The 16,012-nt window shown below is 42.4% G+C and overlaps 1 non-coding gene across 1 annotated transcript; it reads right to left on the reverse strand.

Annotated features, from left to right (window-relative positions):
- Positions 1 to 9,696: 9,696 nt before the first annotated feature.
- Positions 9,697 to 9,803, reverse strand: LOC141683305 (small nucleolar RNA R71). The gene has a single exon (XR_012560226.1). It is a non-coding gene; the product is annotated as a small nucleolar RNA R71 (small nucleolar RNA).
- Positions 9,804 to 16,012: the final 6,209 nt, after the last annotated feature.

The following is a 16,012-nucleotide window of genomic DNA, read 5'->3' on the forward strand; positions in this document are numbered from 1 at the left end:
ATGCCTTAGTCACAGCATCCAGGAAACTCAGACACTACTTCCAGGGAAGGGAGATACGAGTTGTAACAAATCAACCATTAAGGAAGATAATACACAAGCCAGATGTCTCAGGGAGGTTGGTAAATTGGGCAGTTGAGCTAAGTCAGTTCAATCTAAGTTTCATTCTTAGAACAGCAATCAAAGCCCAGGCTCTAGCTGATTTCATCATAGAATGCAATTTCCCAGAAGAAGAGCTCGTGCCCATGTGCATTGACCCTGAGAGAAACACAGATCAAGAAACAGAAGCCTGGGCTCTCCAAGTTGATGGTTCTTCAACCAATGAAAGATCGGGAGCCGGGCTCATCCTAAAAAGCCCAGAAGGGTTCACAATCCAAACAGCAATCTCCTTTGCATTCTCAGTAACAAACAACCAAGCAGAGTACGAGGCCTTGATTGCAGGACTGAAGCTAGCAAGAACACTCAGGATCCAGAATCTCAAAATCTACAGCGACTCCCAGATCATCGTAAAGCAAACAAATGGCGAGTACATAGCCAAAGATCCAGTTCTAGCCAAATACCAGGCTCTGGTCCAAAGCTACCTCGCCTTAATACCAAAAATACAAGTCATCCAAATCTGCAGAGAGGAAAATTCAGAAGCTGATACACTATCTAAGCTTGTTCAAAATTTATCAGACCTGGATTCTTCCGTCTACTTCGAAGAATTGCAGAAACCAAGCACAGATTCTGAGGAAGTCATGGAAATAGACAATAGTCCAAATTGGATGACCCCATTCATTAACTACTTGGAGAAGGGAGAGCTCCCGGAGGATAAAGGGAAGGCACAAAGGTTAAAGGCAAAAGCTTTAAAATTCTTCATGGAAGAGGGAATACTCTATCGTCGGACATTCTCCTCCCCCATCCTCAAGTGCATAGGCCCAGGAGAGGCACAGTACTGCCTCATGGAAGTTCACGAAGGAATCTGCGGGGACCACATGTCCGCAAAAGCACTAGCTCATAAAATCATAAGGCTTGGGTACTACTGGCCTACTATCCATCAGGATTCAATAGACTTTGTGAAAAAATGCAAGGAATGCCAACTCTTCAGCAATGTGACACGGATGAGCCCAGTCTTACCTTCTTCAGTCTTGTCACCAATCCCATTTTCCGTATGGGGCATTGATATCATGGGACCCTTTCCCAGGGCCAGAGGAGACCTCAGATACTTACTAGTCTCAATTGATTATATGACAAAATGGGTAGAGACAAAGGCAATGAGAACAATAAACTAACAAGACTGCATCAAGTTCATGGACAACATATTGATGAGGTTTGGGATCCTGAGGGTACTAGTCTCAGATAATGGTCCACAGTTCGTTGGTTCAGAATTCGAATCCTACCTTCAAGAAAGGGGCATCCGGCACAAGAAGTCATCAGTAGCCTTCCCTCAAGGAAACGGCCAAGTTGAAGTAACAAACCGAATACTTCTCAGGGGGATAGAGAAGAGACTCAGGGAAAGCAAAACCAAATGGCCAGAAGAATTGCCTAATGTACTTTGGGCATACAGAACAAGCCCCAGAACAAGCACAGGAGAAACCCCCTTCAAGCTGGCTTATGGAACTGAAGCCATGCTACCAATTGAAGTAGGATCCCCTCCCATAGAGCAATCAACTTTGATGAGATAGCAAATGAGGAGGGGCTCAGAATGAATATTGGGCTAATTGATGAAGTCCGAGACCAGGAAGTGGCAAGAATGGAAAAATATAAGCAGAAAACAAGAGAGCACTTCAGCAAGAAGTCCCGGGTCAAAAACTTTCAAGTTCGGAAGCTTCAGACCCACCAACACTGGAAAACTAATGCCAAAGTGGGAAGGCCCATACAAAGTCAAGGAAGTTCTAAGGCCATGGACATACAAGCTCATGAACATGGATGAGTCTGAAGTACCAAATACATGGCATGGACTCAGGCTCAGAAAGTTTTACCAGTAGAAAAAGCAATCAAAAGCAACCAGAGCTTGTAGCCTATGGCGAGCAACCAATCTATGATCCTATATTTTGTATGAAAAAATTTGCAAATCAATGAAAAGAAATTTCCTTTCTCAGAAAGTTATTACTTTTAAATTACCAGTTATGGAAGCAAAAAACAACCCGGGTACCTTCTCATACCCGGGTTAGAAGCAAAAAAATGAAAGCAACCACTATTCGCTTAGAAACATTCTCAGTAAATGGAGCAATCACCAATCCGGGTTAGACATACCCGGATTGAAAGCAAATTTAAAAGCAAAAAACAACCCGGATTAGCATTCAAATCCGGGTTGCAAACAACCAATATGTACTTAAATTTTCCAAGTACATAAAGCAGAAAAACAAAAAACAACCCGGATTAGCATTCAAATCCGGGATGCAAAAAAACATTATGTACTTAAAAAAAACAACCCGGATTAGCATTCAAATCCGGGATGCAAACAAACATTATGTACTTAAATTCTTCAAGTACATAAAGCAAAAAAGCAAACATCAATCCGGGTTCAACATACCCGGATTGAAAGCAAAATTAAAAGCAAGTACATAAAGTAAAAAAGTAAACATCAACCCGGACACTGTCCCATACCCGGACCAAACCCGATATGAACCCAGTCCAGCTTAGGGGCAATAACAAGGATCCGGATTGCTCAAAAAGGAAAAACAACAGATAAAAGAAAAGCAAACATTTTCTACGACGAAAGAAAATTTCAAAGCAGGATCCGGATTGACATCAATCCGGAACAAATCCAAATATTACATATAGTTCAAATCAAAGTACGAAATCAAGAAATCCTAGAAATGAAATTACATGGGCTGGGCCCGAGAAGCTTTGCAAAGCTGGTCCGGATCTAGAGGAAGTTGGGGCTCGGACCATCATAGGGTTCCGGTTCCCCTTGACCCTGCTCAACCGCAGCCTTTGCAGCAAGGAACTCTTGAATAAAGCTCTCCCAGGAAGCAAAGGGGTCAGTCTTTATATGGCGCTCGGCAACAACCCAGGACCTGCGTACCTCGGGAACCCCGGCCTGAGCAACCTCGAAGTCATAAACATCGCTAGCCTTAAACTCAGCAATGATGGCCTCCTTGTTCAGATTCTCTTTAGCAGCAAGCTCGGCCTTGAGCCTCTCAACTTCCTGGGCCAGCCCCTCAGCCCGGGTTTCGGAGTCCTTCAACTTCTCATTCAACCCGGCCTCCACCACCCGGAATCCTTCCCAGGCCTCCTCCAGCTCACCCCTCAGGGAATCAGAAAGCATCTTCTCAGCCTTAGTCCGGTTGTTAGCCTCCTTGAGCTCAGTGAAAGCAACGTCGGAGCAAATGGACATTGCACTCCCAAGCTGAAAAACAAAAAAAAAGAAAAAAAAACACAAATTTATGAGCAAAGCACAAGGTAGATTGAGGGGGCATAATCCGGAACCAAGAGCATAAAAAATCAGAAATTACCTGCCCCCATTGACCTGTGACCCTCTTCAAGGCAGCAGCCATATTGTAGCCCTCAACCTCCTCCCAATCTTCTTCGGAGGGGATACTGGACATGAACCCGGCCAGATCAATAAGGCTCTTTGTCCCTATCCGGATAGGAGCCCCATCCGGTCCCTCCCCTCCGAGTCGCATATGACCCGGTCAGCAACAACAGTTTTTCCGCGAGGAGACTTTCCCGGGGCGGATTTCCTCTTTTTCGAAGGAGGTTCCTCTTCAGAGATTTCCTGGACGTCCGGGTTCTTAGCCAAGGGAGCATTACCCGGATCAGCAACATTCTGGGGGGCAGAAGATTCGGCACCGCCTTCTATATCCGCAGATCCGGATCCGGTACCAGGGGCCCCCTTGGTTGTCTTGTATGCCAACCCCAACGAGTTAAAAGCTGCTGCATAAGCTGAAGAGGACATTATGGCCCGGGATGCAGGGTTGTAATGCGGCAAACCTGAAAAATGGAAAAGGAAAACTATCAGCACAGGATTGATAAAAATGCAAATACTACCAAATACGGGAGTAAAATACTGTAGCACGCCCGGATCATGGGAAGACGATTTATGCAAATTAGCGACAAGTAAAAAAGCAAAATATACGTTGATCCGGATCATCAGAGAAAGCAGAGAGACCCAGATCAAATACCAAACAGAGTTTCCTAAAATAAGCTAAAAGAAAGAGGAACGTAATCCGGATTTCCGAGTATGGATGGGAACCCGGATCACTAACAGAACAGATTAAAGAAAAACTTACAGCCAAGTTGGAACAGGAGTTTATGGTTCATAAACGTATCCCAGGTTGGCTGGAACCCGAGACTACCACAAAATTTTCTAATTTGATCTACAGCTTCCCCCTCTAATACCTCCGGGTTGAACTTCGTCTTAACCTCCCCAACTGTGAAATATGGAAGATACTCCAAATCGTATCCCTTCAACATCAATATCTCCCCATTCCAATATTTCAAAGAAGTCTGGTGCATAACCGGTTTGGACCTACCCGGGCCAAATCCGCACTCTGCTGCCCGAAATCTCAGCTCGTAAAAAGGTTTCTGGCTTGACCTAGAAAGATAAAATATCTGGTGGAACAACTTGAAGGTAGGCATGAGCCCGGCCTTGTTGCAGCAAGCTATGAACCAAGTCATAGACTTTATTCCATTTGGGGTTATCTGTATGGGGGATATCCTATAGACATACTTGCACAGGTGCTTGAGAAAAATATGGCAGCGTGGGCTCCACCCGGACCTTAAATGCTCCAGCCAGACCGGAACAAAACCATCCGCAGGACGATGGAAGATCCTCTCATACGGCTCGGGCCACCTCCAAGCGATATCAGGAGTCAATTGAAAAGCAGCCCGAATTGCCTTGTCCATATCACCCGGATCAGCTTCAGCATAAAAATCCTTCAGCTGGTAATGATCCCAGCTGATCCCAAATGAAGCAAAAGCTGCCTCCAGGGCGCCCTGATCATAAACGCCCGGGTGGCCATCCTCGTGCCTCTCATATCTGACTCGGGTATAGTATATGCTATCTTCAAACCCGGGTGGCTTTCTAACAAAGTGATATTTAATATCGGACCAGCGGCCATCCGGGGTGAAAATAATAGAGTTTTCTGGAAGCCACTTGAACCGGAAGCTCGTAATTGTTCCCACGGACCCGGACCCCTTTCTAACCATCTCGCCCCGGATCTGTTCTCTACCAGACGAATCCGGATCACTCTCCTCGTCAGAAAAGTTGGGATAGCAGTTGTATACTTTCCTAGCTCGCTCCTTGATCCGGACCATATACCTATTAAAATGAAGGTCAGTTAGCCTGGACCCTACAGATTTTATTTGTCTTACTAGGCGGTCCAGATCAGGTGCGTTAAGTTAGTTTTAGCATAACCTAATGATCCGGACCACCAATGCAAGTCCAACCCAGAAAAACATCAGCGATCCGGATCATGTTAACTATAATCCACAAAAGCAAACCACCATGGACCCGGATCTTGATGGCAAAAACCCAGAACCGGATCCATAGCAACAAAAAACTTAAAACAAAACCCATATACCCGGATCCCAACAGAAAACACCCATGCCCGGATCAAAAGCAGCCAAAAATAGATAAAACCTAAGTCATTCAATCCTACCATAAACCTCCCCCAAATTCGGATCCTACACCCCAACCCGGATCAAAAGCAAAAACCCTAACCCAAAAACAGTCAATGTGAGAATCAAAGAGCAAAACACACACACTTTTTATATACATACACATATTTTCTTCCAAGAACACGAAGAACAGCCCCAAAATCCCAGAAAAATCAAACGAAAAAACCATACAAAACGACAAAAATCGAGCCTAAAACACAGAAACACATACAGATCTACAAACACATAAACGAAAATATACAAACTGTCTACAAAAACGAACTAAAAACACATGAATATACCGATCAATTCGAAGCATGCGAAAACTATAAGGGAAATACGAAAAATCAAAAGTAATGAGAGGGCAGTAGCGACTTACAAATTTGCCGAGCGAAAGAGCAAGTAGAGGCGGAAAGGCGGCGGAAAAATCAGGCAACAAACACCCTAAAGCTTCAAAGAACTCCAAGCGAATCGAAAAAGAAAGAATGATGTGACTGTTAGTTTTCTTTTTTGATGAAAAAATAAAGAATAAGTGGAAGAAGTGAGCAGCCTTTTATAGGCCAAAGGAAAGTAACAGCCCCTGCCACGTGGCAGGGTGTGGTTGGCTAGAAAACGGTTATAAAAAAAACCCCTTGATATTCATTTAAAACCCATAATCATTATGGGCCGAGTTTTTAGGTAATAACTGCCCAAAAATTCAAATTCGTGGGAGGGAATAAACTGAAAGACGTTACAACTCCTCGACTTTTCAAATTCCACGGCTCTTTACTCGGATCAAGAGCCCTAATCCGGATCATTGTCAACCGGATACAGATTTGGAAGAGAAAATTACCCAAGATCAATCCAGATATCTCTACTACACCAGATCCGGATTGAGGGGGCAACCAGGAGCGGAAATTTTTCTAAGGCATCAATTATTCTGCCTTAATCTGGATTGGCATCTACTATACCAGATCCGGATTGGGGGGCAACCAGGAGCGGAAATTTTTCTAAGGCATCAACCATTCTACCTTAATCCGGATTGGCATCTACTATACCAGATCCGGATTGGAGGGCAACCAGGAGCGGAAATTTTTCCCCCAAGTTTCTAAGGCATCAACCATCCTACCTTAATCCGGATTGGCATCCACTACACCAGATCCGGATTTGGGGGCAACCAGGAGCGGAAATTTTTCCCCCAAGGCAACCATGTAATCCTACTCTACTCCCTCATCCAGAAAATCTGCATAAGGGAGTGGGGGGCAAATGATAGGGTATAAGAGACCCGGCTAGGATTTAACCTGGATCTAAAGGGTACCAGGCTCAATCGATGTACCGAGACCCCCTCTCCTAGTACAATCAAATGGAGAGACCAGGCCCAGGCCCATCCCATGACCCGGATCCGGAACCAACCCGGAACCCGGACCTGATGCCTACCCGGATCCGGATCAGGACTCAAGCCACCATGAGGGGGGTTCCTAGCAAGCACATGCACATCCCACAACCCGCCAAGCAAGGGTACATGGGCACGTGACTTCGACAGCTATCAACAACCAACACACCAGACAAGCACGGCGCGTGTCAGAGGCCGTTAGGACACTTTGAAGGTGGTCCTCCCCTGGACACGTGTAAGCCATCCCCCCAAGCCAGGCGTCCTCCGCTCCCAAAATCCAACAGCCCAGATTTAGAGGTAACTACCCCTAAACCCTACCTTGGGTCTATATATACCCCCAAGGCTGAAGGGTTTAGGGGTTGGAAAATATTGACTCATTTACACTCACACACTCTCATACATTCAAAAACATACAGCAGCCATCACATATACACATCCATACACACACACATCAGCCTCGATACTACATATATACATACCTTCATCTTCTCCAAAGCCTGTTCTTATTCTCACACCGGAGGCGCCGTGGGAGCCAAACCCCCCTTCCGGTGTTGTTTTGCAGGCGCCCAACCAGCAGCTACACCTCACCCCCGCACAGAAGATCCAGGAATGCCGTCGGACGGAGCCGCCCACTCACCGGAGTTATCAGTTCATATTGCACTCAGCTTAGTTCTTAATAACTGCGGCAAGGAGGTCCCATCTGGTTTCGAGTGTTACTAAGATACCCATTTGATTTTTGCGATTTGTGAAATGATAAGTGGCATTTTATACCACTTAGAATGTCTTAAAATGGCTTAAATTGGTGTCTTGAAATCAAGTATTTTGTGTATTTGATGCGTTTTTCTAGTGTTCATGCATTTCAGGGTATTAGTTGCATTTCGGGGGAGGAATCATCAAGAATAAGCCTTGGCATGTGTTCACCATTGCGAGAGGAAAGGAACGGGCAGATTACGGCGAAGAAACGGAGCAAACTTGGATTTTTTCCAGTGGAGGCCTGCGCGCCCGCGCAGCTATGCTGAGCGGCCGCGCAGCAACCTGCGCGCCCGCGCAGCTATACTGAGCGGCCGCGCAGGGTCGGGAATTTTTCTGAATTATTTTAGACTTCTACTTCTGTTTGGCTTCCAACTTCTATGTAATCTGAGTTTTATGGGACTATTATATAAGTAGATTTGAGACGTTTTCACAGGGGGAATTAAGAAGAAGAAGATTGTGTTTTACGCAAGAAGCGAAGGGGATACCAAGGAGAAGACCTAGAAGCACAGAACAACTCCGAAAAAGAAGATCTTGTTTTCAACTTGTGATTCTTTGAATTAGTTGTAACTTTGGATGCTCGTTTTCGTTCTTGTTGAACCTAGATCTCGTTTATTCGTACTTTGATTATTATTTAGTTTATTAAGACCTTGTTTATACCATGTTTTCATTGGAACCCATGGTGACGATGAGTTCGATTATGGGCTAATCGTTGTCATGGGATTCTAGTGGATTTACTTATGGATTTCAATAATTAATTGTTTCGATATCTTGGTGTGTGGTAATTGTATGATATTCTAGTATGGTTGTGCTTATTCGTCTTATGTGCGTAGCTAACATATAAGATAGCGTGTTAATCTCTATTGAAGCGACAGTGAATATAGAGGTTTAGAACTTGCCATGCTAGCATAGGTTCATGTACGTGTATGCATGATTCGTAGGTAACTCTAACCGTTTTACTTGCCCTATGTAATCAAGATAGATAACTTGTTCTTAAACCGTTATGTTGTCAAATTCTATAGACATATAGGGTCTCAATATAATTGGTGCCTATTCAGCTTCTATCTCTTTTGTGGATGTCTGGTAGAATGGTACTCGTGCAATGAAAGTTGGCGTTTATCAGTTTCGTGTTATCTGATTAGTGTCATCACCATCACATGCTAAGGTTAAAAACAATAAGGCTATTGAATGAAGTATTTAATGAAGTTAGGATCCCATGTTTATCATATATATTAATTTAACCTCAATTCTCTTAGTTAATGTTATTTAGTATAATCTCTTAGTTTAATAAAAACCCAATTTGTTATTTGTCTTAGCATTGAGCGATAACCATACATTGTTGCATAGGTGCATAAATTAAAATTAACCTAAACCAGTCTCTGTGGGAACGAATCTGATTTATATCTTATACTACTTACGAACGCGTATACTTGCGTGAATATTAGCGCGTGTTTTCGCCCTAACAAGTTTTTGGCGCCGCTGCCGGGGACTCGGTGTTAATTTTTAGTTTATGTGCTTGTCATCAGTGGTCGTTAAAGTTCACTGACTCGGATTCTTTTACTTTCACGGTTTATTTGTTTATGTTTCAGGTACTCATTACAATGGGAGATCCAGCAGCACGAACGAAAGCCTTGATGGATTTTTCTCAACCCAAGATTAATGACATTCAATCTAGCATTGTCCGGCCAGCTATCACAGCTAATACCTTTGAGATCAAGCCTGGCATAATTCAATGGGTATAGACTTCAGTCCAGTTTGGGGGTTCTCCAACGGAAGATCCCAATACACACATTAGGGATTTCATTGAAATATGCGACACCTTCAAGTTCAACGGTGTTTCTGAAGATGCTGTGAAGCTGAGACTATTCCCATTCTCTTTGAGGGACAAGGCTAAGAGCTGGTTACACTCTCTACCAGCTGGTTCGATTACTACTTGGGAAGATCTTGCTCAGAATTTTCTTACTAAATTCTTCCCTATGGCGAAGACAGCTGCACTCAGGAATGCTATTACTCAATTTGCGCAGCAAACGGGAGAATCGCTAAGTGAAGCTTGGGAGCGCTACAAGGAGATGCTTAGGAAGTGTCCTCATCATGGAATTCCTGATTGGATGATCATCACTTGTTTTTACAATGGGTTGGGAGCACAGTCCAGACCCATGCTCGATACAGCATCAGGCGGAGCATTATGGGCAAAGAGCTATAAGGAAGCTTATGATCTAATTGAACTGATGGCTGCTAATGAATATCAGTATCCAACCCAGAGATATCCACAGGGCAAGGTAGCAGGAGTTCTTGAAGTGGATACAGCTACGGCTATCACTGCTCAACTAAAGGCGTTGTCTATGAAGATCGATTCTCTGGCTAACTATGGTGTTAAGCAGATAATTAGTGTTTGTGAGCTGTGTGCAGGTCCGCATGCGACAGAGTAATGCGCTATATCTAGCGACTCAGCTCAGTTTGTGAGCAACTTTCAGAGATCGCAACAACCAGTTCCAGACACTTATCATCCCGACAACTGGAATCATCCTAACTTCAGCTGGAGCAACAATCAGAATGTGATGCAACAGCCGTTCCAGCCGTTTGGAAATAAGCTGTTCAACTCTCTTGGTTTTCAGCATAAACTCCAACTTCAACAACAAACTCATGATGCAGGTCTATCTTCGAATGAAAAATCTGAATTAGAGGAGTTGAGGCTTATGTGCAAAAACCAGGCTCTTATATGCCAAAGCCAAGCTATTTCTATCAAGACTCTGGAGAACCAAATAGGGCAAATTGCTAATGCCTTATTGAATCGACCACCAGGAACGCTTCCTAGTGATACAGAAGCCAATCCAGGAAAGAGGGAAGTTGAAGAACATGTGAACGCCATCACCTTAAGGTCTGGAAAGGTTGCAAGCCCCCAAATTCAGCAAGATGAAGAGCCTGAAAAATCTCAAGATTCAGAAAATGCAGTTGTGGCTGAAGAAGATGTTCAGAAGGAAGTAGAGGTGGAACCAAGGAAGACTACTGTGGAACACACTCCTCCTGAGGGTAATACAGGGGAGAAACAGATCTATCCTCCACATCCTTTTCCAAAGAGGCTGCAGAAGAAAAATCCGGATAAACAGTTTGAGAAGTTTCTGGAGGTGTTCAAGAAACTTCATATCAACATACCTTTCGCTGAAGCTCTTGAACAGATGCCTAGCTATGCGAGGTTTATGAAAGGTATTCTCTCTCGGAAAGTGAAGCTCGATGACTTAGAGACCGTTGCTCTAACGGAGGAATGCAGTGTTGTACTGCAACAGAAGTTGCCTCCGAAGCTTAAAGATCCTGAAAGCTTCACTATTCCTTGCACCATCGGAAACTTGTCGTTCGACAAGTGTTTATGTGATTTAGGAGCTAGCATCAATCTGATGCCCTTATCTATCTTCAAGAAGCTTGGTCTGCCTGAGCCGAAACCAACATACATGTCATTGCATCTAGCTGACCGTTCCATCGCTTATCCACGAGGTATAGTGGAGGATGTCTTGGTCAAGGTGGATAAACTCTTCTTCCCTGCTGACTTTGTAATTCTTGATTTCGAGGAAGATAAGAAGATTCCCATTATCTTAGGAAGACCATTCTTGGCTACAGGCCGAACTATGATCGATGTGCAAAAAGGAGAGCTTACGATGAAGGTTCATAATCAGAAGGTCACTTTCAATGTGTTCAAGGAAATAAAAGTACCCACATCTAAAGAGGAGTGCTTTAAAGTAGAGCAAATTCAGGTTTTGAATGCACCTCTGTGGAAGAGGAAGTTGGATGTGCCATTCGATTCTCTTAGGTTAGCAGAGCTGAAAATTTTTCAGGATCGTCTCGAGTCGTCTATTGAAGATGCTCCTACACTTGAGCTCAACCCACTACCAAATCACTTGAGTTATTCATTCTTAGGTGCACCCCCTGACAAGGGGTTGGGATATATCTTTGATGATGTAGAGGGTAGCCGAACGGATCCTCCAGTGCCTATAGAGGGTTCTTCTCATGTGCAGCAGGTAGTTGATAGGACTGGTGTTGGTGACAAGCAGTACAGGCGAGTAATTAGGCGTATGAAGGCCATGCACGACATTCACCGTCAGTTTGCTGCAGATTTGACACATGCTTTCGGTACTGTTGTTCGAGACACTGGTGGCGAGGTTGATTGGCCACCTGATCCTCCACCCGACGAGGGTGAATCTCCCGCTAATTAGGTATGCCTGAAATCCTTATTATTGCCTTCAATGAGGACATTGAAAATTTTAAGTATGGGGGTGGTAGTTAAGGAATATTGTGTGTGTGTCATTTAGTTGCATATTCATGATAGTTTAGTTCATATAGTTGCATAATTTATGCCATATAGTTTTTTTTTTATGAATGTCATGTAGCTCATGCATTTACCATGATCCCTTTTGCAATGATGTATCGACTGAATTGTGATATTGATGTGAGTGTAGTGATAGCATTAAAGTGATATTAAGTTGTGTAGGTTGATATGCATGCTAGAAACAATTGTAAGTCCACTAAGTCTTAGAGAATGCGAAAGGGCTAGATTGTGTTATGATTTGGTTGTTTTCAAGGTCAATCTACTTATTATGCTTAGAATTCGATTATAGGTTCTTAGTGATAAAGACATGAAAAAGAAAAATTTTGGAGAAAAAAATATGGAAGTTGTTGCTAGTTGTGGCTAGGCGTCAAATGGCTAGTAGCCGGCTCGCGTATGTTGCGAGTAGTCTAGGGTTGAGCAAGATGGAGCGAAACGCACTTGCTCAGAAATTAAAAAAAAAATAAAATTTGGCATAATTGATCAAGAGTGGGCTCTTTGGTATTCGAGTTATTAAGTTCTTAGGGGACTTTGTGCCTAGCGACCTAAGGCTTTTAGAGTCTGGGATCCGCTAACCTAACGCTCGTTACATGGATATCATTGTATAAGTCTTTTGTGGACCTCACTCATTGCACGGTCAAATAAGCATTTGAGTTGTAAATAAAAAGCACGATTCCGTAGTAAGCTCCAGAGTTCTTGTAGTGTTGTATATCACTTTGTGCCTGGAATTTTTATTCTTTGTATAATCGTAGGATTGCCTTGAGGATAGTCTAGTCATAGTAATTGGTCTAGTTCCGAAGCATATCTGTTAAGCATTTGCACACACCACGTTTCTGGTTGTATGACCGTTTGCATGAGTTATTGATCTTTAGTTGTCTAACTGCATTCGTTGAGATGTGGCAATTTGGTTGATTAATTGTAGTAAGGGGGATCGCTGCATTTTCATATAGATTGTATTCATTCATATTTTTATTTGTTTTTGAGTCTGTGACGTTTGAGGGCAAGCATCGATTTAAGTTTGGGGGTGTGATAAGTGGCATTTTATACCACTTAGAACGTCTTAAAATGGCTTAAATTGGTGTATTGAAATCAAGTATTTTATGTATTTGATGCGTTTTTCTAGTGTTCATGCATTTCAGGGTATTAGTTGCATTTCGGGGGAGGAATCATCAAGAATAAGCCTTGGCATGTGTTCACTATTGCGAGAGGAAAGGAACGGGCAGATTACGGCGAAGAAACGGAGCAAACTTGGATTTTTTCCAGTGGAGGCCTGCGCGCCCGCGCAGCTATGCTGAGCGGCCGCGCAGCAACCTGCGCGCCCGCGCAGCTATGCTGAGCGGCCGCGCAGGGTCGGGAATTTTGCTGAATTATTTTAGACTTCTACTTCTGTTTGGCTTCCAACTTCTATGTAATCTGAGTTTTATGGGACTATTATATAAGTAGATTTGAGACGTTTTCACAGGGGGAATTAAGAAGAAGAAGATTGTGTTTTACGCAAGAAGCGAAGGGGATACCAAGGAGAAGACCTAGAAGCACAGAACAACTCCGAAAAAGAAGATCTTGTTTTCAACTTGTGATTCTTTGAATTAGTTGTAACTTTGGATGCTCGTTTTCGTTCTTGTTGAACCTAGATCTCGTTTATTCGTACTTTGATTATTATTTAGTTTATTAAGACCTTGTTTATACCATGTTTTCATTGGAACCCATGGTGACGATGAGTTCGATTATGGGCTAATCGTTGTCATGGGATTCTAGCGGATTTACTTATGGATTTCAATAATTAATTGTTTCGATATCTTGGTGTGTGGTGATTGTATGATATCCTAGTATGGTTGTGCTTATTCGTCTTATGTGCGTAGCTAACATATAAGATCGCGTGTTAATCTCTATTAAAGCGACAGTGAATATAGAGGTTTAGAACTTGCCATGCTAGCATAGGTTCATGTACGTGTATGCATGATTCGTAGGTAACTCTAACCGTTTTACTTGCCCTATGTAATCAAGATAGATAACTTGTTCTTAAACCGTTATGTTGTCAAATTCTATAGACATATAGGGTCTCAATATAATTGGTGCCTATTCAGCTTCTATCTCTTTTGTGGATGTCTGGTAGAATGGTACTCGTGCAATGAAAGTTGGCGTTTATCAGTTTCGTGTTATCTGATTAGTGTCATCACCATCACATGCTAAGGTTAAAAACAATAAGGCTATTGAATGAAGTATTTAATGAAGTTAGGATCCCATGTTTATCATATATATTAATTTAACCTCAATTCTCTTAGTTAATGTTATTTAGTATAATCTCTTAGTTTAATAAAAACCCAATTTGTTATTTGTCTTAGCATTGAGCGATAACCATACATTGTTGCATAGGTGCATAAATTGAAATTAACCTAAACCAGTCTCTGTGGGAACGAATCTGATTTATATCTTATACTACTTGCGAACGCGTATACTTGCGTGAATATTAGCGCGTGTTTTCGCCCTAACAAACAACTCTTCCTGCTTGTTTTCTGTTGATGTATCTCATCCATTTCCTTTTATTGTTTCAGTGCTTGTAATGCATTATCATGGTTTATTCTTTAATTTAGTCACTTCCAAATTCCAATCAATATTTATATCACAACTGAGTATTCAACATCTAGTCTTAAACATCTACTATTGAACTGTTTCCAACAAATGAGTGAAAATATATTTACACATATAGTTCATAACTCAAGATTCACTACATACCATTACCACTTTATTCATACATTTAAACCTATTCTGTCATCCAATGAAGGTAGATGTGTGTGTAACTAACTGAATTTTTTACAATCGAGTATCTGTGAACGAGTGAGCAGCATACTGCTTCAAGAGCTGCATCTTTGTTGCTGGTCCTGTCTCTCTGTAACTACACTTATTCGCGCTGTATATGGCATGAATAGCCTTGTCTGAGGATTGTTGGTTTTTCTCAACATTTTTTGTTTCTACCTAAGAACGAAGACAAAGCTCACTGGAGGAATGTGAACCATTGCCTTGCAACTGCAACTTGAATTCCCATCAAAAAACAAGTGTCTGAGACCACAAACACGCATTCCTAAGTCAATAATGGTGGATAGTAAAGAAATCAAGAAGCGTTAAGGGTGTGCGTTTAGGAACCGAGTTTCCTGCAAACCACTAGTTTGGTTGCTGTTGCGGTTTTTAACTTTCTAAAACCGATGACATATGGTTTCTACAACTTCGACTTACTATTCTAGAGGTAAATGCGATGGACTGAAGTTAGGAGTATGTGCCAATGTGCTCAACTTGGTTAAAGTAGATGTTGGTTCCCCTCCAACGCTGCCTTGCTGCAGTCTCATCCAAGGCCTTGTCGATCTTGAAGCTGCAGTTTGTCTCTGTACTGCTATCAGAGCCAATATTCTGGGAATTAACTTAAATGTTCCTATTGCACTCAGTTAGTTCTTAATAACTGCGGCAAAGAAGTCCCATCTGGTTTCGAGTGTTACTAAGATATCCATTTGATTTCTGCGATTTGTGAACAACTCTTCCTGTTTGTTTTCTATTGATATATCTCATCCATCTCCTGTTATTGTTTGGGTGCTTGTAATGCATTATAATTACCGTATATTATTTGCTTTAGTCACAGTATCACAATTGATTATTAGACATCTAGTAACCAAGCTGCGGTTCCATAATGAAATTGCAATACTAAATGTTCTTTTTCACTTACCATCTATTCTTTGGTTTAGTTACATCTGGATGTTTTAGCTACAGCTGATGCTATTGTTGCCAGTCTCGTCGTCTCCTATATCTCCATAACTACACTTATTCCTGCCTTTTAATGGCAGAAGTAATAGCGCCGTCCTCGGATTGTTGCATTTTCTCAACATTTTCTATTTCCAAAGCCTTTATAGTATGCTTGGAGTTTAGTAAAGTCATCCCAGTCTGTATTTAAAGGTAAAGGACCGATATTCAAAGAAAATTGATTCAAAACGGGCAAGTAAAGAAAA

Source organism: Apium graveolens, chromosome 1 (genome assembly GCF_009905375.1).
Source record: "Apium graveolens cultivar Ventura chromosome 1, ASM990537v1, whole genome shotgun sequence".
Classification (NCBI taxonomy): domain Eukaryota; kingdom Viridiplantae; phylum Streptophyta; class Magnoliopsida; order Apiales; family Apiaceae; genus Apium; species Apium graveolens.